The sequence below is a fragment of the Lissotriton helveticus genome, chromosome 4_1, assembly GCF_964261635.1.
Source record: "Lissotriton helveticus chromosome 4_1, aLisHel1.1, whole genome shotgun sequence".
Taxonomy (NCBI): Eukaryota; Metazoa; Chordata; class Amphibia; order Caudata; family Salamandridae; genus Lissotriton; species Lissotriton helveticus.
Window position 1 is genome coordinate 1,820,745,761 of NC_136063.1, and position 24,612 is coordinate 1,820,770,372.

The 24,612-nt window shown below is 50.1% G+C and overlaps 1 long non-coding RNA gene across 1 annotated transcript in view; it reads left to right on the forward strand.

The window, feature by feature from the left end:
* LOC144827693 (uncharacterized) overlaps window positions 1-24,029 on the forward strand; it is a 29,071-nt gene extending 5,042 nt beyond the window's left edge. Inside the window, exon 2 of the long non-coding RNA XR_013610308.1 lies at window positions 23,659-24,029. This is a non-coding gene — a long non-coding RNA (uncharacterized LOC144827693). The remainder of the gene's footprint in view (window positions 1-23,658) is intronic.
* Window positions 24,030-24,612: the final 583 nt, after the last annotated feature.

The window sequence follows — 24,612 nt, forward strand, 5'->3', positions numbered from 1 at the left end:
TCGAAGTCTCCTTGTCCCAAATACGTGTCTTTGTGGGATGTTTCCGTTGTGTTGCGATTTTTGGAGGCCTGGCCTTCCAATTCCTTGTTGTCTCGGAAGCAACTGTCCGCTAAACTGACTATGTTATTGTGCCTAGTGTCTTGCAAAAGCATGTGTCGGATGTCCGAGCCCTGGACTTAGCTGGTCGCAGTTTTACACCGGAAGGTGTTACTTTTATTCTTTCCAGACGCACAAAAACGAATACATCCTCGATTACCTATCCTTCTTTTCCCAACAATCCCAAGCTTTGTGTTGTTCAATGTGTTAAAGATTATGAGGTGGGTACTGCTCCTTTACGTTCCGATATGCATGGTCAATTGTTAATTGCTTTGCAGAAGCCATTTCGCCCTGTCGCCCCGGCTGCATTGGCCCACTGGGTCAGATGGCTCATGTCGGAAGCTGGCATTGATGTCTCTGTTTTTGGGGCGCATTCTGCACGTGGGGCTATGGCTTCCAAAGCATTTTCGATGAGTGTCACTTTGTTTGACCTCATGAAGGCCGCGGATTGGTCTTCTGATTCAGTTTTTAAGACCTTTTATTATAAACCCATTGATCATATTGCTTCTGTAGTGGTGGATCAGCTTTGAACAAGCATAATCGGTGCCTCCTGTCCTGACTTAGAATTAAAAATTTGCGAACATTCGTGACAAGAATTTTCAATTCTATTAAGGACAAGGAGGCAAGGATTATCCCACCCATATTCTGCATTTCTATGTATTATATTGTTATGGTTTCTTGCTATCTGCACATGATGGTATTGATTTTCCGTTCTTTGTTTACCCCACTATGCTTTGAGGCGTTTATTACGACTATATGTCTCTTTTCAGGGTCTGATCCGAGATAAGAGTTGCTGTTCCCTACGAGGTGTGCTGTTTGCGGATGGTCTTCGCCCTCAAGTTCTCTACGTCTTCTAGCATCCGGATTCCTCATGGATTTTGTTGTCTGGTTCCTTCCTCCTGGATTTACTGCTTGGACTACCGTTACCTTTTTCATGTTTGACTGTTTTATTCTCCAAAGAAAGAGGATCTAGTATTCTCTATGGCATCTTTTATACTTGTGTCTCTATGGTTTATCATGTGATACCCAGAGGTTCATGGGTATTGTAGTTTATTTTTTGTATACTGTGTTTTTATTGGCTGCTGAGCATTTCTAATAAAGAAAAGAGAAAGCATAATCCTTGCCTCCTTGTCTTTAATAGAATTGAAAATTCTTGTCACAAATGTTCGCAAATTTTGAATTGTCTCTAGAAGTCACAGTGTGTATACTTAGGGTGGGCCATAAGTGATAGATAGGAACATTTTTTTGTACTTGATTGCACAAATTGTTATACTGGCAAATCTTAAATAAAGATGGCCGCGTGAGCTTTGGGCTCCCGAGACCCCCGTAGCCCCCCGAATATATCCTGTTGTTAATCCTGTCTGCTGTGGAGTGCTTCTTGCAGTGGAACCGAAGGAGTACTGAATGCTGAAAACTGCATCCCAAAGGCGCCCTGGAAACCGGAGTTGTAGGGTTGGAAAGTTTGCGGCCTGTTTCTCTCGGATGCCCGGAGCTTGGGTTGGCGTAGTGCCCGTGCCGTAGTTCGACAACAACAGCGCTGGGTAACGGAAGTGGCCGGTCTGGCCTCACAGCCCCATTTGGTTTCACTTTCGGTTTCGACGGGAACGCTTGGCGATCTGGCCGAGGTGCACTTCAGATTGTTGGACTCCCCAGTCGGTGTCAGTGGGCCATGCAGTGTGGACATTTTATAAGTGTGGAGGCCTACGGACCCAAAAACTAGGCTTTTGACCGCGTGCCGTGTCGTGTGGCTACCGCGACCCGGTCTCTCTGCTAACTGATGGGCGCCGCGGAACCACGGAGGGTTGGTGAATTATCCTGAAGGGTCGAAAACAAGGGACTCGATATTGTCCACCAACAACAATTGCCAAGTGCAGCCTCCCCAAATCGGACGACGAATATAGGATTGTCCCGAAATGGTGACCAAGCCGGAAGGGGACAAAAGGCAATTGAAGACCACTAGAGGGGGAAGGTATACTCAATCGAACAACATGGATCGATATGCACAAACTAAGGCGTCGCCAAGTGGACTGGAAAAGTCACAAGAAGGAGTAAAAGACGCCTCTGCCCTGGAAGTGGAGCCGACATTGCAAGACGTGATGGCCACAATTGACGGGATCAAGTCCTCGCTTGGACAGAAGATGGAGACCCTTGCTTATAAATTGGACACTGTGTCCATTGAGGTTAACTTGATTCGGATGGACCTCACAAAGACGAGTGAGAAAGTGAAGTCTTTGGACATTAAGACGGCTAGTCTTACGGATTGTAATGATTTCCAGGCAGGTTCCGCAGGAGCGTCAGGAATCCGAAGAATATTCCACAGCCTTCCCCTACGGCCTTCCGACTCTATCAAACACTAGAGTATCGAGAGGCTCGCCAGGGGAAAACAGGGAGACAAAACAAGGAAAGGATGGGGGAGAAATAAAGAGCTTGACTGTAGTCTTTGTAGTGGATGTGTGGCAACTCAGAATGGAATCCTGGTAACAGTGGGGCTGTAAAGAAATATACAATCTAAATAAAGACACAATACACAGATATACCTTTTCTATGTTATGAATATGACCACTACATACCGCATTTGTTTTGTCTATGTTGTAGAAAGGAAATGCGGGATTTGTAGGAGTTCGTCTTGTGCTGTTACCAGTGTGAAAACAAAGAATAATAATCACTCTCTTATTACCATGAACATATGAATGTCAATGTTCTAAAGTATAAACTCTCACTTTGAGTAATGTAGAAGACCTTTGAAAACATCCTCTTATTCTGACGAATATGACAACATGACGCCAACACCACGGCTTGCTTGGAATTCTATAAATACATAACATACAATTAGAATTCTATTAGTGTTATACCATTAGTCAAAAAATGTATGCAGCGCACAACGCTGTTACTGTAATTCTAGGTCATGAAGATTGAGCTCTGCACCTCACTCGAATCCATGCAAGAATCCCCGAACACAGTGAGGCATGCCAAGGAATGAGTGGAAATGATGATGGGGCCAGCAGGTGTACAGCCAAGAAACAGGTGAAGGGAAACAATTGGGTGCTCAGCCGGATGGCGGAGAACAAGCCCGGCCGCCGGGCGGAGCATCGAAGAAAAAGGAAATGAAGATGAACTGAAAGGAACCTAACTAACTAAAGGGCCAGAGTGCTGCCCAGCCGGACGGCGGAGAACAAGCCCGGCCGTCGGGCGAAGCGACTCACGTGAAAGAGGAAGGTTTGCTGAGAAGCCCAGCCGGACGGTGGAGACCAAGCCCGGCCGTCGGGCGAAGCGTCAAGAAGGAACGGGAACTGCAGCTGAGCCCAGCCGGATGGCGGGGAAGAACCCGGCCGCCGAACGGGACTCAAGACTAAAGGTACTTCACGTTACGAAACAATCTGTAACGGAACAGAAGCGGACGTCAGGGCAAAGGACGCCCACTTCTCACAAGAACTCTGTGAGGGAGAGGGAATCCGAAGCTCGCACAAGAGCACGAAGGTCGGAGGGAAACCCTCTCAATAATCAGAGGCGGAAGAACAAATCAGGAAGTCAGGCAACCAGGAACAGGACGGAACAACAAAGCAACGGAGCTAGACGCAAGAACGTAAAGCGTCGCTCCAAGGGCTCTAATGGCCTATATAGTGGTCTCACTTAAAGGGACAGTGTGTAGGAAAACTCGGGGCATGACACGGATGATGTCACTGGACTGCAAGCTGAAGTGCGGACTCTGAGGGCCTCCAATGAACTTGTTGTCTGTCGACTGGAGGATTTTGAAGGGAGGGCCCGGAGGAATAACATTCGTATTATTGGGGTGCCGGAAAAAGCGGAGGGGCAAGCGGCCAATCTCTTTGTGGAGGGTCTAATAATCAATCACCTTGGACCCAAAGACCTGAGCAAGTTCTTCACCGTCGAGCGGGCACACAGAATTCCTGGAGGTAAACCACGTGTTGGTGGCCCGCCCCGGCCTTTGATAGCTAGAATATTTAATTTTAGGCACAGAGACGTAATCCTCCAGGCCTCCAGATCGGGGGGCCCCTTGAAGTATGAAAACTCGTCCATTAGTTTCTTTCCGGACTTTACGCAAGCAGTCCAGAAGCAGAGACTGAGTTTTATGGGGGTGAAAAGAAGGCTTCGTGATATGGGACTCAAATACGCCATGCTGTACCCGGCTAAGCTGAGAATCGAACATGAAGAGAGAACTTATTTCTTTGATGAGCCGGAGATCGTTGCAGATTGCTTGGACACCTTAACTGCCCAGCAAGAGCCCCAGAGACAGAGTGGAGAAGAAGGCGGGGGTGCGCAAGAACAAGAATGAGAGCTATTGTTCTGGGACCCGGGAGAGCTGGGGAATGGTCCATTGTTGTAATGTTTTGGATCACAGACTTAACACAGTACATAAGGGGGGTTAACGGGCTATCGGTAGGTCTCTTTCCTCCTCGGACTTACTTTCTGTAGTTTAGTCTAGATGTGGGGGCGACAGGCACACTGCAAGTTGGGGAGGCTTGATAGTCGTAAGCAGGGGTGCGGGGAGGGGGGGTAGCGTAACGGGATGTTTGGGGGGAGGTGGGGGGGAAATGTTGATTTGTTGTGTTTTGTTTGTGTTTTCGCAAGGCATTGTAGTCCAAGATTGCTTCTTTATGGTTCGGGGCTCGGAGGAGGGTTGGGTCTTTTTTCTGTTTTATGATGGGGGTAGGGGGTTGAGGGTATTGAGCTGGAACGTGAATGGGTTGGGGGATAAAATCAAGCGCAGTGTGGTTATACAATTCCTTAAAAGACATTCCCCGGATGCGGTCCTACTTCAGGAAACTCACTTGGTTGGAAATGTTTGTAAGGCGATGAATAGGAAAGGCTATCGGCTGGTGGCGCTTGCGGGTTTTACTTCTGGGTCCCGGGGTGTTGGGATCCTTCTCAAGAATTCTCTCCCGTTTGTAGTTGACTCAGTTGTTGCAGATGAGAAGGGACGATATGTTGCGGTCTCGGGACGTTGGGAGGAGCACATTCTCTCCCTGGTTTCCATTTATGTCCCTCCGGGTCTGCAGAATACGACCTTTCTTGATTTGGGGAAGATTGTGTTGGATCTTCCTAGTGGATTATTGATCTTGGGTGGAGATTTCAACGCTGTAGTCTCTTGCACCTTGGACAGGTATCCGTCACGGGACGGGAGGCGGGCTCAAAGATGGCTGCCGGACTTTATGGAGGCGCTGGGCTAGGTTGATAGCTGGAGATTATTTCATCCTAGTCAGCAGCAGTATACCTTCCACTCTGGCGCTCATGGTAGTCTCTCTCGGATTGACTATGGTCTAGTGCCTGCGGCCCAGGCTTCGTATATTGTTGAAGTACAGCATCTGGCCAGAGGTATTTCGGATCACTCGCCGCTATGGCTTAGATTTGATTTTGCTTCTGGCTCAAGTGGTAGAGTCGCCCCCATTAATCCCTGGTATCTGCGTAATCCTAAAATTCTCAAGGATTTGTTACAAGCGTTGGAGCATTATTTTCAAGATAATGAGGGATCGGTTTTCTCGTCGATTTCGTTGCGGGAGGCTTTTAAGACTGTGGTCAGGGGTAAGGCTTTATCCCTGACCGCAGGTGTCAAAAAGCAGAAAAAGGAGGATGTAGTGAGAATTGAGTCGGAAATAGCCAACATAGAAATGGAATTGGAACAGGAGGTGACCCGTGTTAAGTTACATGTTTTACACCTTAAGCAGCTTGAGTATAGGACATTGGTCACTGACAGTGCTAGAGCCCTAAGTCGAGAGCAGCAGGGGCGTCTTTATGATGTGGGGGACAAGGCTGGTAAATTGATTGCCTGGTTAGATAGGAAGGGTAGAGCAGATCGGGTGGTACCAGAGATTGAGAGGAAGGACGGGACTTGTATAACTGACCCACAGGGGATAGTGGACCGTTTCGCTGAATACTTTCGTATTATTTACACTTCCGTCTCAGATAGACCGGAGGAAGATTTGTGTCTATTGTTGAGAGATATTAATCTTCCATGTCTGTCTACGGAAGATTGTAACCTCATGGACGGTAAGCTTACCGCTGATGAGGCACTAGGCAGGGCTGCCCGCTTTCCCCCCTTCTGTTTTCGCTAGCTCTAGAGCCTCTAGCGGCCTGGCTCCGTTGGGAGCCCTCGATCAAGGGTATTTGTTGGTCTCCTCAGTTTGAGGATCGGATCTCTTTGTATGCTGACGACATCTTACTTCATCTCTCCTCCCCTAGGAAGTCCCTTATTGTGCTCTGTGATGTATTGGCCTCTTATGGTAGGAATTCAAGATTGATCATAAACTGGGCGAAATCTTATTTGTATGTATTATGTGGTGATGCCCCCATTTTGCCTTGGAATTGTCCCATTCAAATCGCTAGGGAGGGGTTCAAATACCTCAGGGTTTATATTTCAATGGATCCCACGATCCGGTATGAAAAAAACCTTCTCCCTCCACTGACCCTGCTGAAAAGTGATGTAGCTGGGTGGCAGAAATTTCCGCTCTCGATGCTAGGACGGGCGGCCCTTTTTAAAATGATGTTCCTGCCTCGTTTCCTTTATGCCCTCCAAAACACTCTAGATGTCTTACCTGTTAGCTATTTTCGCGAAGTGGAGAGTTTACAGCGTAAACTACTCTGGGACGGCAGACCACGTATAGCATTAGCCAAGCTGACGCTCCCATGGTATGATGGAGAGATTGCTCTCCCCGATATCAAGAGATACTATTGGGCGTCGCAATTGGGAGCTATAAATCATGGTACCTACGGGTCTGATACAGATCCCGGTTATATCATGGACAGATGGTTGCTTCCTGGTGGTAGTTATAGCAGAGCGCTGTATACCAGATCAGTAGAGAAAAATCTGATGGGACCGACCAGGGTGGCGGTATGTATATGGCATGATGTTACTAGTTCGCTTGGATGGAAGGACCGCTTGACTTTGGCTACCCCTCTCCTCGGATCTGATAGGTTTGGCAAGCTATGGAATACGAAGGGTTTTGACAAATGGGACCTGATAGGGATTACCACTGTAGGTGATCTCTGGGAGAAGGGGAAGATTAAGTAATTTGCTGAATTACAAACTGAATACGAGCTGAGTGGGACGGAGTATTTTCGTTATGCGCAGGTTAGTCATGCAGTGAGATCGGTCTTCCCCGAGGGAGAGGAGATACCGGAGGCATCCCCCTTGGAGGACCGCATACTAGATGGACATCTGCCCGATAGCACCATTTTTCTTATTTATAAAAAACTGATAAATCATTGAGTGGATCTTCTGGTGGATTTGAGGGATAAGTGGACCCGATATGGTCTCGAAATTGATGATGAAGACTGGCAATCTGCAATCTCCTCTCCATAGGAGGTTGCGATTCCAGCAAGGCTGAGACTCGTCCAGCTGAAAGTACTCCACAGAGTTTATGTCACGGGTCCACGTCTGATTAGAATGGGTTTAACGGAGGTAGGTCTGTGTAAGCGGGGATGTGGTCATTTCTCCATATCATATGGGAATGTCGGTATATGGTAAACTACTGGGGCTTTGTTCATGATGTTATGCAGGAAGTAACAGGTGTGGCTCTCTTGCCGGAAGCTAGGAGATGCTTGCTGAATATTTGGGAGCCTACGGACCTAACCACTGCACAGACCCAATGGGTCACGTTGGGGGCCATGATTGCTAAGCGAAACATAGCACAGCTGTGGGGCTCTGAAAGGCCGCCAACGATAGAGGGGTGGAAGGAAAGTATGGATTGGTGTATGTTCCGTGAAAAAACTGTTTACCTGGCAAGGGGTCATCCTTGGAAGTGGAACAGTGTCTGGAGCCCTTGGAATAATTACAGAGGGAATATTTGTGTGCCACCTGCAAATGTAGTCTTTGATGTCCCACTTTCCCCATGACCCGTATATGTGAATATTTATGATATCGATGTTTCGTTCCCCCCTAGCCAATATTTATTGTATTGTGTCTTGACACTGTGAACGACCCTCTTCTGTACTATGCACCGATGTGTTTATTGATGCCTTGTTTTAATAAAAAGAAATATAAAAAAATAAAAAATAAAGAATGGAGGAGTTCACTCCACGGGATATCATCGTTAAGTCCCTTCACACAGTTAACGCAAAATTGTGCCAAGGGTAGATTATCAGTTCAACTGTCTTGATTGGCATTACTAGCACACCGAATAAACTATTCCAAAGTTTTTTTGTTTTTTTTCAGCTATGCCACTGGACTGAGGATGAAATCCAGAACAATAGGATGAACAGAGCCGTAAAGAATCTGGAGATGTATTGATGGCCTGTGTCTGAAATCACAATATCAGGCACACCATATTGATTAGAAATATCATAAAAAATATCTTGGCCATCTCCAAAACTTAAAGAACATTTTTAATGGTGAGAAATAGGTCAACTTAGAGAAAGCATCTACTGTTACCATTATCATCTGGTAACCTCTGGAAGGTTGCAAATCCAAAATAAAATCAGTTTAAAACATGTGCCAGGGATACAGTGGAATAGGTAGCAGAAGAAGATACCCAAAAGTTATTTCTATGTCAGGACTGGCCCTTGACCCTGTTTTCAGGCCAGGTTGCTCACCCAAAGCGGTAGCACACCCTGCTCCTGCCGTGCCCCTGAGCCCTGCTGCCTGCCGGTTCGATCCCTGGTGGCCCAGTGGTGGGTCTCCTTCACTGGTACCTGTTGTTTCTCTGTGCCTCTTCTCCCTAATTTCTATCTTTCTTTTTTCTGTCTTTTTTTTTTTTTTTTTTTGGTTAAAGACTTTTATTGAGCAATAAAATAAGAATTACAGAGATGGGCCCACAACCACACGGGCTGGCCGCTAATAGCATCGCATAACATAAGAAGCAAACGATCACTTCCGAGGCCAGGCACAAAGCATATACCAATTAGTGCTCAGAGCATAGGACAGGACATAACAATTTTCTGTATTAGGCATAAAAACAACAAACTCTAAACAAGGCGAATACACATTAATCAAGTCAGCCCAGAAGGCAGAGGGGAAAGCCACTAATCAGGAAGACAAAAGCAAATCAATGGAACTCGGCAAGGCCGGGGGGGGGGGGGCAGCTGGGAGGGCAGGAGAATCCTAAAACAACATGAAAAATTTTCGGGAACGTCAGCCTAGGGGGATAGGGTAACATCGGGAGTGTCAACCAAGGGAGGGGTACAAATATCTCCACAATATGCATTCCACTGACCCCAAATCTTCGTCCACGCCCTGGGTCTGCCCCTAGCCACATAGACGGTCTTCTCTCGGAACATGGACCAGTCCATGTTATCCTCCCACACCGAGACTGCAGGAGGTCTGGATGCGCCCCAGAGTTGCGCAATGTCCCGCTTCGCGACCATGTATCCCAAGGTCGCCCATCTGGTCTGGGCCACAGAATAGTCGGTAGGTTCCCATACGTTCAACAGGCATCGTCGGGCCTCAGGCCGCAGGGTAATACCAGTCACAACAGTCATCACCGCAAGCACATCAATCCAGTAGGCCGCTACCACCGGGCACTCCCAAAGAATATGCATAAATGTAGCACTCATCCCACAACCACGCTTGCATAAGCCATCCGGGGAAAAACCCATCACAACCAGACGCGGACCAGTTACATACACCCGGTGGAGGATCTTAAGTTGAACCAAACGGAGACGGGCGGGGATGGCGACCTCTTTCGGAGAAGAGAGTGCCGACTGCCAATCCTCGTCATCCAAGTCCAATCCGTCACCGACCCAAACCTCCCTAAGGCGGACCAATAAGTCAGCGCGATTATTAATCAGTTTCTTGTAAATAAGGGAGATAGTGCTATCGGGCAGGTGTCCATCCAGTATACGATCCTCAAGGGGGGAGGACTCGGGCAGGGTCACATCAGGAGTCAGAACTGAGGCCAGGGCATGCCGGACCTGCAAATACCGAAAAAACTCTCTATCACTCAAGTCATATTCTGCCTTAAGGGCCTGGAAAGACTTCACTCTACCCTTCACACAGACATCACCCACTTTACATATCCCAATCATATCCCAGCGGTCAAAGCCCTTGGTAGACCAGAGACACCCCAAACGTTCAGAAGCATAAAGCGGAGTCGCCATTGTCAGTCGAGTCTCCCATCCCAAACTCACATTCGCGGCGCGCCACACATTGACTGCGATCCTGGACGGGCCCGCAAGATGGCGCCCGGCCGACCTGGAATAAAGCGCTCTATTAAAATCCCCTCCCGGCAGCTGGAGTCTATCCATCTCAAAGGCCGGATCTCGACCCGGGGAGTACATTGCTTGGTTAATGGCAGACAGCTGGGCAGCCCAATAATATCTCTTGATATCGGGGAACGCCATGCCCCCGTCATACCAAGGGATGGTAAGTTTCGCAAGGGCGATACGCGGACGTCCGTCCCAGATCAGTTGTCTTTGAAGACTCTCGATCTCCCGGAAATAGGTAGCGGGAATGTCGTCATAAGAATTTTGAAGCGCGTATAGGAATCGCGGCAAAGACATCATTTTAAAAAGGGCAGCCCTGCCCAGAGGAGACAGGGGTAGCTTACGCCAACGGGCCACATCCAGTCGCAGCCTAAGAAGCGGGGGGAGGAGGTTACGCTCGAACCGGAGTGAGGAGTCCAGCGTAATAAAGATCCCCAAATACTTGAAGCCAGATTGGACAACCTGGATAGGAAACCTGTCCGGCAATGGGGGCAAAACACCCGAGAGAACATACACACAGGACTTAGCCCAATTAATAACCAGACCCGAGTTAGCACCAAACGAAGTAAGAACGTCAAACAAGACATTTAAAGATTTACGCGGGGAAGTAAGATACAGAAGAATGTCATCCGCGTAAAGCGAGACGCGGTCTTCAAAATCCGGTGACCAACGGATCCCTTTGAGTGAAGGTTCCCATCGAAGCCACGCAGCCAACGGTTCCAGAGCAAGCGCGAAAAGCAACGGAGACAGGGGGCACCCCTGACGGGTCCCCCTACCAAGACAGAAGGGGACAGAAACCCGACCGTTTACCACTACCTGTGCCAAGGGTTCGGCGTATAACAACTTCACCCAACCAATAAACTCAGGCCCAAAACCAAATTTCTCAAGAGCTGCCCAAAGATAGGGCCACTCTACCGTGTCAAAGGCCATCGAGGCGTCTAGCGAAGCCAAAATGGCCGGCTCCGTCAGAAGCCCCGCCCTCGCAACAGCTCCGTGGAGACGACGTAGGTTAAGAGCCGTGTTGCGATGCGGGATAAATCCGGATTGATCCGGATGAACCAAGCCACTAATGACCGTCAAGAGGCGGGTAGCCAGGAGCTTAGCCAGGACCTTGGGTTCAACATTCAACAGGGAAATGGGCCTGTAAGACGAACAAAGGTCCCGAGGTTTACCGTCTTTGGGAATAACAACTATCGTAGCCAGACGCTGATCATATGGGAGAATACCCCGTTCGCGGGATTCCAAAAACATGGTACGAAGATAGGGCGCCACCCTGTCAGGACGTAGCTTGTACAATTCAATTGGCAATCCATTCGGGCCCAAAGCTTTGCCCGAACGGAGTGAGCGAATGGCCGTCGCTATCTCGTCCGTAGTAAAAGGGGACTCCAAAGAGACTCGGTCTAAATCGGAAACACTGGGCAGAGCTATATCACGCAACAAAAGGCGAGAGTCATCAACATCCCGTTCAGACACTGGGGTATAAACCACACGAAAATAATCCGCAAAACGTTCAACTGTTCCAACCGGGTCTGTCACTCCCACACCACTCGAAGACTGAATCACAGGCACCACACGACTCGCCCTCTCCTTCTTATCCAACCATGCCAGTAATTTACCCGCTTTGTCCCCCACATCATACAAACGACCCTGTTGCTCCCGAAACATCAGTTTAGCCGCATCTGTGACCAAAGACTTATAAGCAAATTGTTTCAGACCCAGGGCGTGGAGTTTATCAGATGTAACATCCGATTCTAGGTCAGCCTCTATCCCAGCAATCTCCCTCTCAAGGTCTACCACCTCCCGATTCCTCGCCTTTTTGGATTCAGCAATAAGGGAAAGGGCCTGCCCGCGAATCACTGTCTTAAAGGCCTCCCACAGGGATACCGCAGAGGAGACGGAACCCTCGTTGTCTGAAAAATAATTGTCCAAAGACTTAATCAAGAGATTGCGGGTCTCGGGGGAGGTGAGGTACCATGGGTTGATAGGAGCCACCCGGCCCGCCGCCTCCACTCCCACCTCAAAACAAAGCCAGAGCGGAGAATGATCAGAGATGCCCCGGGGGAGGTGTCTAATCTCACGAACCGCTGGCGACTGCGCCGCAGGCATCAGGAAATAATCCAGTCTAGACAGACTCCCATGGGCCCCAGAGTGGAAAGTGTATTGAAGCTGAGTAGGATGCATAAGTCTCCAGCAATCCACCAAGCCGAACGTATCCAGAAACCCACCCAGCCACTGTTGGGCCAAAGGGGTGTCCCTAGGGGGGTGACGATCATGTAGACCGGAGAACACAGAATTAAAGTCACCTGCAATGAAGAGAGTACCATCAGGGAGGTTCAACAACACACGGCCCAAATCGGAAAAGGTAGAGGTCTGTAGACCGGGGGGCACATAAACGACAAACAAGGAAAGGGTCCGACCCTCATAGCGACCCACGAGGACGGCATAACGCCCCCGATCATCAAGGATCACATCATCAATAGCTAGGGGGAGGGAAGCCCGAACAAGGATACCCACCCCCCTGGAACCCGTGGTAAACCCCGAATGTGCGGCGAGGCGATAGCCCCACCTATTCATTGCACGACATGTATTGCCCACCAAATGAGTCTCCTGTAGAAAAACAATATCTGGAGACAAACGACGTATACATCGCAACACCACACCCCGCTTAATACGATCCCCCAGACCATTAACATTCCACGAAATAAATCTCCACCCGCTACCCCCATCCCACACAGCAACGCCGCAACCCCCCTCCAATGAGCATGACATCAAAAACATCATTAGCAAGATAGAATCGCCTTGAGAACACAACACACAAACATCAAACTTCCCATCCACCCACCCCCCAACAATCAAGGAAACACCCCCCACCCTGCACCCCTGCAAGAAGCTAAAAAGCCACCCCAACATGCAGTGTGCCTGTCGCCCAAGAACCCCCATTCTACAAAAAGACCCCGGAGGAGGAAAGGCTCTGGCCCACCCGCCACCCCAACAAGACAAATAACAAGGAAAACACACGGACAGTAGAGGCACTTAGGCATAAAACCCCAGAAGAAGTTACTCTACACGAGGACCCGGGCATAGACCAATAGTTCAGCTCTCTACACCACCCTCAGCACCACCCGGGTGGGCGGCGGACTCAGCCGCAGGAGGTCGGTCTGGCAGAGAGTCCAGCCAGTCATTCACAGAATCAGGCCGATCAAAGAAAAAGGTTCGGTCACTGCACTCAACTCGCAGCCTGGTCGGAAAAAGCATAGCGTAGCGCAATCCCATGTCTCGGAGACGCTTCTTTACTCCACGGAAGCTCATACGCTGTTTCTGCACCTGTTGAGAAAAGTCCGGATAAAAGTTCACCGTGGCATTCTCAAAGGCCACCGGGCCCTTCACGCGTGACGCCTGCAGGATAACGTCCCGATCCCTATAGTGGAATAGTTTCGCAACAATAGGCCTCGGCGGGGCGCCAGGCTTACCCTGGCCTCCCGGAACACGATGGGCACGCTCCACTGCGAAGAATTTACTCAGCCCAGACGGGGAGAGGTAGTTCTGGATCAGGTCCTCGACCAGGAGATCAACAGAGTGCGGTTCTGGATTCTCCGGAACGCCAACCACACGCACATTACAGCGACGTGCCCTGTTCACCCTACGGAGATTGCCAATCTCCGTCTGTATCTCCGAGACGTCTGCCGTGAGGCTGGATGACTTGAGATCCAATGACTTCACCTTCTCATTGGTTTTAGATAGGTCGGCCCGAATCAAGTTCACATCAATGGCCACGGTGTCGATTTTGTGGGCCAAAGCTTCATATTGTTGACCTATCGTTTCCTTCATGCCAGAAATGGCGCCCATGATGTCCTGCAAGGACGGTTCCGTTGACGCGTCCACAATGTGGTCAACCGCACTTGGGCCAGGCAGGGCGGCCCCGGGGGACCCCTTAGCATGGGTGTAATGGTCCATAAAGTTAGACTGGACCGGGCCCCCCCGCAGGGGCATCTTGGTCTTTCGTGTCTCTCGGTCCCCTCTGCCCGCCATGACGGAAACCGCGTCACCAGGAGACTCACTCGAGCCGACGGCAATGGCCACAGGAAAGTAGGGCGTCGGGACCAAAAGACTGCTGCAAGGGTACCACAAGGAGAGGACCAGCCTGAAAGGAGAATAAGCCAGCCAAAGGCCCGACAGCCGTCCCGTGCGCCGGACCCAGTCCAGGCCAGACTCCCCTGCCAGATGTCTTAGTCTGAGGCAGAATCGAAACCGAAACTTAAGAGGGGGACCCACAAGTCCAATCCCCCAGCCGCTGTTGTTCAACTCCGAGACGGCCAGAGAGCCTCACCCAGTCCCGGGCGCACCTCAAGGGCGGACCCCGAAAGTTCGAATCACCGTATCTTCGGCGCCCCGGGTCCAAATCAAAGTCCCAAAATCCCAGGAAGATCAGCCCAGCGTCCTCTACATAAATCCTCGTGAAGAATCAGGATATGTTCAGGATATCATGCCGGGAGTGGCGGGGGTCCGGAGAGCGCTGTGCTCACGCGGCCATCACGGATGCCCGCCAAGCTCCTCCTCCATCTCTTTTTTCTGTCTTGATTTCTATCTTTCTTTGCTTTTCCCACTTTTTTTATTTCCCGACTTGTATTGCCTTTTCTGTGCCGTTTTTTTACCCACTGTTGTATCCCATTATTCTGTATTGCCTTGTCTGTACCGCTCATTCCCCTCACCCCCATCCCACATCTGCCCCGGGTCTGTTTCCCGCCGCTGCCTCCCCTGCGGCCCGAGCCCCGATTCGCTCCCCCCTCCCAGCTGCTCCTCCCTCTCTCGACCCCTCATAATGCAGGCCGCTATGTGGCCGCGCAGCTGGCGCGACATGGGCGCGCCTAAGGCAAACACGTCTGCGCCCGTTCGTGCCTGGACCACGCCCAGCGCAATAACCCCTGGCCCCCGAAGGAGCCATACAACCAGGCTGAGCTACGACACCGCCACCCTCAACACCGGCCGAGCATCCACCTGCTACCGAGCCACCCCAAAGCGCACCCACGGACCCTTCTCCTGCCGAACGTGCAACGTCACCTGCCCCTGCACCGGCCACCCCGCCCTACCGGACCATGCAACAACAACCACCTCAAGTGCATCATTCTCAACACCCACTCAGTCCACAAACACGCCATCGACCTCTGGGACCTCCTCGACACAACTGCATCGGACGTCGCCTTCCTCACGGAAACCTTGGTGAATGCCTCCTCAGCCCCCGACATCTCCATAGCCATCCCGGACGGCTACAAGATCACCCGGAAGGACCGCATCAACCAAACCGGAGGAGGAATCGCCATCATCCACAGGAACTCGATCAGCGTCAAGACCAACACCGAGGACGTCCTCCCCTCCGCCGAACATCTACACTTCCAGATCCACACCGACCCCAAGACCACCCTCAAAGGAACCCTTGTCTACAGACCCCCGGGACCACGCACACAATTCAGACTACATTCTCCTGGGCAACCTGAACTTCCACCTGGAGACCAACAACGACAAGAACACCACCTCCCTACTTGAAAACCTCGCCAACCTCGAACTCAAGCAACTGATGACCACCCTCACCCACCTCGCCGGTCACACGCTGGACTCCATTTTCTCCACCAGCAACGTCTCCTTCAGCCACACCACCGGCCTACACTGGACAGACCACAGCCGCGTCCACTTCACCTTCCAGAAGACCACATCCCACCACCGCCCACAACAGATCCCCCGCAGATGCTGGAGCAAAGTCACCACAGACCAGCTGACCGCATCACTGAGCCAGAACCCACCAAACGACACAACTGACGCCAACGCCGCCGCACGCAACCTCACACAGTGGATCAGTGACTGCGCCGACGCCCTCGCACAACTAAAAACCCCTCCGGCAAGCCCAGCAGCAAGAAAGCCACCTGGTTCACCGACGACCTCAAGAACACAAAGAAATCATGCCGAACCCTCGAGAAGACCTGGCGCCACGACCAAACAATAGAGAACCTCACAGCTCTCAAGAACGTCACCCGCAAACACCACCAACTAATCCGCACCACCAAAAGGACCGCTTTCAAAGAACGCCTAGACAACAACGCGCACAACAGCAAGGAGCTCTTCAGCATCGTGAAAGAACTCTCCAACCCCAGCGCCAACTCCTACGACATCCCACCCTCGCAAGACCTCTGCAACTCCCTCGCCACCTACTTCCACCGCAAGATCGCCGACATACACAACAGCTTCGACGCTCAGACCCCGCTACCAGTCACCGAGCCAACCCCCCCACCGACACCCTCAGCACCTGGACCCCGGTCAGCATCGAGGACACCACCCACATCATGAACACCACCCACTCCGGCTCACCATCAGACCCCTGCCCTCACCACATATTCAACAAAGCAGACGCCATCATCACACCCCACCTCCGGAACGTCATGAACAACTCCTTCTTGTCCGCCACCTTCCCAGAGAGCTGGAAGCATGCCGAGATCAACGCCCTACTGAAGAAACCCACAGCGGACCCAAAGGATCTCAAGAACTTCCGGCCCATCTACCTTCTTCCCTTCCCAGCGAGGGTCATCGAGAAGACTGTCAACAAACAGCTGACCACCTTCCTCGAAGCAAATGGCTCCCTCGACCCTTCCCAGTCCGGCTTCCGAGCCAACCACAGCACCGAGACCGCCCTCATTGCAGCCACCGACGACATCAGGACCATGCTCGACAACGGGGAAACTGCCGCCCTCATCCTTCTAGACCTCTCTGCCACCTTTGAAACCGTCTGCCACTGAACTCTAAGATCCCGCCTCCACAACGCCGGGATCCAAGGAAAGGCCCTGGAATGGATCACCTTCATTTCTCTCCGACAGAAACCAGAGAGTCTGTCTCCCTCCCTTCCGGTCCGCGGCAACCAAAATGATCTGCGGCGTACCCCAAGGCTCCTCACTCAGCCCGACCCTCTTCAAGGTCTACATGAGCCCCCTCGCCGTCATCGTACGCAAACACAACCTCAACAGCATCACCTACGCCGACGACACCCAGCTGATCCTCTCCCTCACCAAAGACCCAGCCAGTGCCAGAATCAACCTCCAGTAAGGAATGAAAGATGTCGCGGAATGGATGAAATACAGCCGCCTAAAGCTAAACAGAGGTCCTCATCCTGGGAACATCACAATCTGCCTGGAACGACTCGTGGTGGCCCACCGCGCTGGACTCCCCACAGTCACCCACGGACCACGCACGCAACCTAGGATTCATCTTGGACTCCTCGCTCACCATGTCCAAACAAGTCAACGCCATCTCGTCCTCATGCTTCAACACCCGGCGCATGCTTCGAAAGATCTTCAGGTGGATCCCCACCGAAACAAGAAGGACGGTCACCCAGGCCCTCGTCACCAGCGGTTGGACTACGGAAATGCCCTATACGCAGGAACCACAGCAAAACTACAGAACAGACACCAGCGCATACAGAACGCATCTGCACGCCTCATCCTGGACATCCCCCGACACAGCCACATAACCGCCCACCTGAGAGACCTGCACTGGCTCACCGTCAACAAAAGAATCACGTTCAGGCTTCTCACCCACGCACACAAAGCACTCCACAACGCCGGACCCGAATACCTCAACAGACGCCTCACGTTCTACACTCCAACCCGCCAGCTCCACTCCGCCACCCTCGCCCTCGCCACCATCCCACGGATCCGCAGAACCACCACCGGAGGAAGATCGTTCTCCTACCTGGCCGCCAAGACATGGAACTCCCTCCCCGCCCACCTACGTCTGACCCAGGACCACATCACCTTCAGGAGACATCTCAAGACCTGGCTGTTCGAGCAGTAGCAGCACCGCCCCCCCTCCTCCTCCCCCCAGCGCCTTGAGACCCCCACGGGTGAGTAGCGCGCTCTATAAATTTCTTGATTGATTGATTGAGGACCGGAGGCTCCGATTATTCTTCTCATTTTCTTGACTGAAAATTCTCAGCAGCCAATCAGAAAAGTAAAAACAAAATACACACCTCAATACCCATAAACCCTATTGGGTATCACATGACAACCATAGAGTAGACCCCTATATGAGGAGCATAAAAGAATACTACATCCTCTTTCTTTGCTGCTCCGCAGCCAGTTAAGTGCATTACATTCTTCACATTGCTTGCTTTGTAATTCATTGCACTTTATTTCCACTTTGTATTTATGTGCTGTGCATTTCATTGTTTTCTCACCTGTTTCATGGTTTACTATTCAGTGCCGTGCTGCTCGCGCTCGCGCTCTGGCGATTGCTCCTGTTGTGAGCCTTTTCACACGGTTGGTGCGCTCGTCTGTTTTCCCCGTCACGCTATTGCCGCACTTGTTGCCATAATCTGCTTGTTAATTCAGTGCGCGCTGTTCGCATTCGGGCGCATATTCCTGGTGTGCCCCTAGCGCTGTCACTGCGCTCCACTGTGGTGTCTTGTTTCTCGGATCCCGAGACTTTTGACACTGTGTGGTTTTCTTTGTTGGCGCTGATCGCGCGCTGTTAATTTTCATTCTTGGCCGTTTTGGGGAGTGTTGGGAGCGCAGTTCGAAACCCGGACCGGGCGCAGTGTGCCCATGTTGGTTTTCAGTGGAGCGGGAGACGAGGGTGAGGACGCGCGTCGTTCCGACACGTAGTCCTGTTTATGGCACTACTCTCGGGCCGGTCCGCGCATGCGCGGCGGCCATTTTGTTTACCGGTTTTACCTTTTTTTGCCGGTTTTCAGGTTTAAGTGAGCGCGGAAGCAGCGCGAAGAATTGCTTTTCACCCACCAGTCTGTGTCAGCCCTCAATTGACGCTCAGGTCTTCACATAGAGACTTGGGCTGTATACTACTGCATAGGCTTTGCCTAGAGTGGTGTTACTAGGTGAGCCCTCCCTCCACATTCAATAGTTACTGCACGCAGTGGATATTGCGTCCTTGTGTTGCTTTGGCTTGCCTGAGGTTCGCCATTCCCCCTTATTATATCATTGTCTATCTCTCAGGGTCTATAGTGCCCTCCCTGCTCTCTGTGCAGACAGTGCATATACGCTCCAATGTTTCCTCTGGTGGGTATATCAGTCACTTATCAGTGGCATTATGTCTGACTACTACTATGATGAGGAATACTATGATGAAGATCCCTCGGGGTCATTGGAGCATGAGCTGGTCAAGGCTCTTGATGTGAGAGTCCAGCACTCTGTAAATAAAGCCATGGTCAGGGCTATTGAACCCTTAAAACGTCATTTGTGCAATTATGCCCTGCAACAGGGCTGGCTTCCCGGGTCCTAATCCCGTTCTACATCTAGCGGAAAGGGTTCCAAGACTCCACATTCTTCGGACTTTGCAAAATTGGCTAAAGCCCTCTCTTCTGACCATTTTTATGGCTCTTCGAACAAGGATACTTCTTCTAGCTCACCTCTGAAAGATGATGGTAATACCTCCTCTGATACGGCGTCTGAGCCGGAGGCTTCTCCTCTCCCCCTGCTAAAAAGCAACGCAAAGAGTGTTTTGTGGATGCTCCATCCCATCCGAATTTGCTTAATTTTGATCCCACTGCCATTGTTCACCCTAACTCCTCCTCCTGGCTTCCCTCTACCGAGGTTGCAGAATATGTACAATCGCATCTGCGTTAAGCCTTTGATAAAGATGTCAGAGCGCGGTTGCGCTCGGAATGCCGAAGACCAGATTTGGCAGACAAAGTGGCGGACACCCCAGTGGTGGATCCATCTATGCTTACCTATTTAAAGAAATACACAAATGATCCCAAAAAAGGAATGGATCGTGCATGGCGGTCCTGTCAAGATAAGCTACTTGATTTAACTGGTCCCCTTACAAAAATCCTGGACTTAGGTTTCAAATCTAAAACCTCTGGGCAAATCATTGATCCTGATGATCTGATTGGATGGGCTCAGCGTGCCATCTGTCAATTGGGCAATGCTAATTGTGCCATGTCCTGCAAGCGGCGCCGCTCTATTCGTTTGAAACTCGACCCTAAGTTGGCAAAGTTGTCCACCTCGGAGTCAGGCCCCTTGGCACATGGTCTTCTCTTCGGGCAACCTTTTCTGAAGGAACTGACTAAATTTGTCGCAACTTTCAGTGGCCTTGACAAGGCGCAAGGTTCTTTAACACGGGCTTTCCGCCCGTTTTTTGGCTGGACCGGACGACTTCCGGGGAGGTCATTCGGCCGTTGTTACCAGCAAGGCGCCCATTGGAGTTATAACTCCAATCGCGGAAAGTATCAGAACTCCTACTCCTCCTCCTCCTTCTATCCAACCCGTGGATCCCGTAACAAGAACTTGAAAGGACGCTGTGGAGGCAACCAGGGAGGTCAACGTGATGCCACAACTTCAGGTGAGCCTGATTCCCTTTTCAGAGGTTCAATTGGGGGGCCGACTCCAGTCTTTTCTCACCAATTGGCAAAAGATCTTGCAGGATGCGTTGATCCTGGATTCAGTGCGAGGTTACAAAATAGAGTTTTTTCACTCCCCCTCTCAGCCTCTGCCTCCTCGCCCAGTGCTTTTTCCCTTCAAGATCAGATGTTCATTTCCAGCGAGATCGAGTCTCTGCTTCAGAAAGGAGCCATAGTGCAGACGTCTCGTCTCCCTCTGGGCTTTGTCAGCAACGTCTTCCTAGTTCAGAAGAAGGGGGGGTGGATCCAGGCTTGTTTTAAATCTCAAGGAATTCAATGGATGGGTTGTATATCGCCACTTCAAGATGGAGGGGATCCATCTTCTTCGCGATCTTCGTCAGGAGGAGGACTGGATGGTCCGCCTGGATCTGAAAGATGCCTATCTGTCAGTGCCCATTTACGGACCACATCGACGTTTTCTTCAATTCCAATGGCAGGGAATCTGGTACGAGTACCAAGTCCTTCCTTTCAGCCTCTCGTCAGCACCTTGGTGCTTCACGAAACTTATGAGGCCTGTGGTAGAAGTTCTGCGAGCCCGGGGCGTTCGCCTCATAATTTATCTGGATGACATCCTCATCATGAGCCGGTGTCCTTGCCTAGTAATGCAGCATCTTGTCTGGACCATAGACTATTGCAGAATCTAGGTTTCTTGATCAACCCTCAGAAATGAGTATTGATTCCCTCTCAGTCTGTAGAGTTTCTGGGCTTTCTACTCAACTCCCACACGTGTCAACTTCTCTTGCCCAATCAGAAGATCAGATCAATCAAGAGAGAGTTGAGGTTGATTTTGAACAAGCAGACTGTGTCCTTGAGATCTGTATCCCGGGTCGTCGGGTTGTTAGCTTCTTCTATACAAGCGATCTTCCCGGGTCCCCTTCAATACCGAGCACTTCAACTGCTCAAGATACGCCATCTACAGAAAGGCCTCAAGTATTCCGATCAGATTCCCCTCTCAGAGGAGGCAAGGTGGGAGATGTTGTGGTGGCTGTAACGTATGGAATCGTGGAACGGTCGAGCCCTATTCAGCACCACTCCGGAGGTGGTGATCGAATCCGATGCCAGTCGGTGGGGTTGGGGAGCCCGGTGCTGTCCAGTGTCCACAGGCGGCCGTTGGTCTCCGGAGGAATTGAATCTCTACATCAATTTCCTGGAACTTCTGGCGGGCTCCTTTGCGATTCGGTGCCTCTCGCCCTGTCAGACGAATTGTTGCATTCTTCTCCGCATGGACAATGTGTCGGCGGTTTGTTATGTGAACAAGTTGGGCGGGACCCGGTTCCGCCTCCTAGCGGAGATTGCAAAAGATTTTTGGCATTTTTGCCTTCAGAACAAACTGTTTGTAGTGGCGGAGTACCTTCCAGGGTGCAGCAACCAGGTGGCCAATTGGAATTCCCAACATCTCCAGGATTTCAGCGACTGGAGGCTTCACCCTCGAGTGTTCCAGTTATTGACCCAGATGTGGGGCCCTTGTCAGATTGATCTGTTTGCCTCCAGACTCAACAAACAGATTCCGTTTTTTTTTAACTGACGTCCGGATCTGGAGGCTCTAGTCACGGATGTTTTTCTGTAGGTGTGGCCCCCCAGCACTTTGTAATGCGTTCCCTCCGTTTGTGATGATTCCAAGGGTCCTGGCCCAAACCAAATGTTATTAATCGGAATTGATTCTGATCATTCCTCTGTGGAGGGCTCAGGCGTGGTTCCTAGTACTTCTGGAAATGTTATGTGCGCTTCCGGTCCTTTTTCCCCGGCGATGGAATCTGTTGTTAGACCCTCTCAAATCTCCGCATCCGTTGATAACTTCAGGTCAACTCATGCTGGTCGCTTGGAGAATTTCGGGGATCCCTGGAAGATCCCAGGCCTTTCGAGAGACACTATCAGATTTATCAGCGAGGCATGGTCGCCCAACACACACAAATGTTATGCTACAGCATGGAAACGATGGTGTGATTGGTGCTCTCAATGGGAGGTGGATCACACTGCAGCAGATGTCTCCTTGGTAGTGAACTTTCTTGCGTCCTTAGCCGCTTCAGGCCTAGCTTATCGCACTGTCAATAATTTCCGGTCAGCCATCTCGGCGGGTCACGTGGCCATTGAGGGCAAACCACTTGGTGAACATCCATTACTATGTAAATTACTCAGAGGTATCCGGTTGGTAAAACCACCGTGTTCTAAATATAGCTTTAGGATGTCTCCATTGTCTTACGTTTCTTGGACTCCTGGCCTGTGAATCAGTGTTTGTCTCATAAACAACTTTCTGCCAAACTCGCTATGCTACTTTGTCTAGTATCCTGCAAACGCGTTTCTGATATTCGCACGCTAGATCTAGCGGGTCGCAGATTCTCGCCAGAGGGTGTTACTTTTTTGGTCACCAGACGCATTAAATGTAACACCACTTCTGTCACTTATCCTGCGTTTCCTGATAATCCAAAATTGTGTGTGGTACAATGTATCCGGAATTATGAGGTGAGTACTGCAGGTTTTCGTCAAGATATGGCGGGTCAATTGTTGATTGCTTTGCAGAAACCTTTTCGCCCAGTGACCCCAGCTACACCAGCAAGATGGGTTTGTTGGCTCATGGGCGAAGCTGGTATTGATGTTTCCAGATTTGGTGCTCATTCTGCTCGTGGTGCTATGGCATCCAAGGCTTTTTCTGTGGGAGTCAGTTTATTGGACATTATGAATGCAGCTGATTGGTACTCTGACTCTACATTTAAAACTTTTTATTATAAACCTATTGTGAATGTTGCATCTGTTGTGTTGGCGCAGCTTTGAACAAGCATAATCGGAGCCTCCGGTCCTGGCATATAATTCAAAATTTGCGAACATTCATGACAAGAAATTTAAATTCTATTAAGGACCCGGAGGCGAGGATTATCCCACCCATAATTCAGTACTGTGATGTCTGATTTGCAATGTTTATATACTGCAATGTATAATTATGCTGTTTTTTACCCTTCCCTTATGTTATATCTCTTCCTGGAGTGTGGTATTACGGCTTTGTCTTTCAATTTCAGGTTCTGATCGCAAGTGAACTTTGCTGACTTTCACCTTTGAAGAGGGTTTTCGCCGTCTCCAGGGAGATGCTGTTTCGTTGACGCTGACTTCAAGTTTGTCTTTGCTGCCCGTTGGCCTGTGGATTTCCTTATGAAGATTGGATTCTTCTTCCCATTTATTGCCAGATATCAGACTGTGTTTATTCTTGGACTTAACTGTTATTTCACACAAAGAAAGAGGATGTAGTATTCTCTTATGCTCCTTATATAGGGGTCTACTCTATGGTTGTAATGTGATACCCACTAGGGTTATGGGTATTGTAGTGTGTATTTTGTTTTTAATTTTCTGATTGGCTGCTGAGAATTTTCAGTAAAGAAAATGAGAAGCATAATTCTCGCCTCCGTGTCCTTAATAGAATTGAAAATTCATATCACGAATGTTCGCAAATTTTAAATTATTATGACTTGTTTGGGGCATATATTGGAACAGGTCAGTCACACTCTTGTACATATTCATTTACAGCTGGCAACCAGAATGACAAAAACTATATTAAAGATGAAAGGAAAACCACGATGCACGAATATTGTCGAATCATGACACATTTTAAGACCTTCCTCTTGTAGATCCTTAGTTGGTATGTATCAGGCTTGATGTCTGAAATATGTCATGTTCATGACCCAAGGGAACCTTCCTTTGGATTTCCTCTAAAAATTCTGGACCATTTGGCCATGGGCATTTGTCACTCTCTGTAGAGAGCTTTGTACCAAAGAAGTCTTTTGGGAGGAGAAACGTTGATTCTCGAGGTTGCTTGTCAAGAGATTGATGGTGTGGAAGAGCGTAGGTCACAATATGTAATGCAGAAATCTTACAGAAAGAATAAAAATTAGTCCATCTGGCCTGGTGACTGTTTCAGAACTGCATGTTTGAAGTAACTGTATTTTTATGTTATCTGGACAAATCTCAAAAGGTTATCA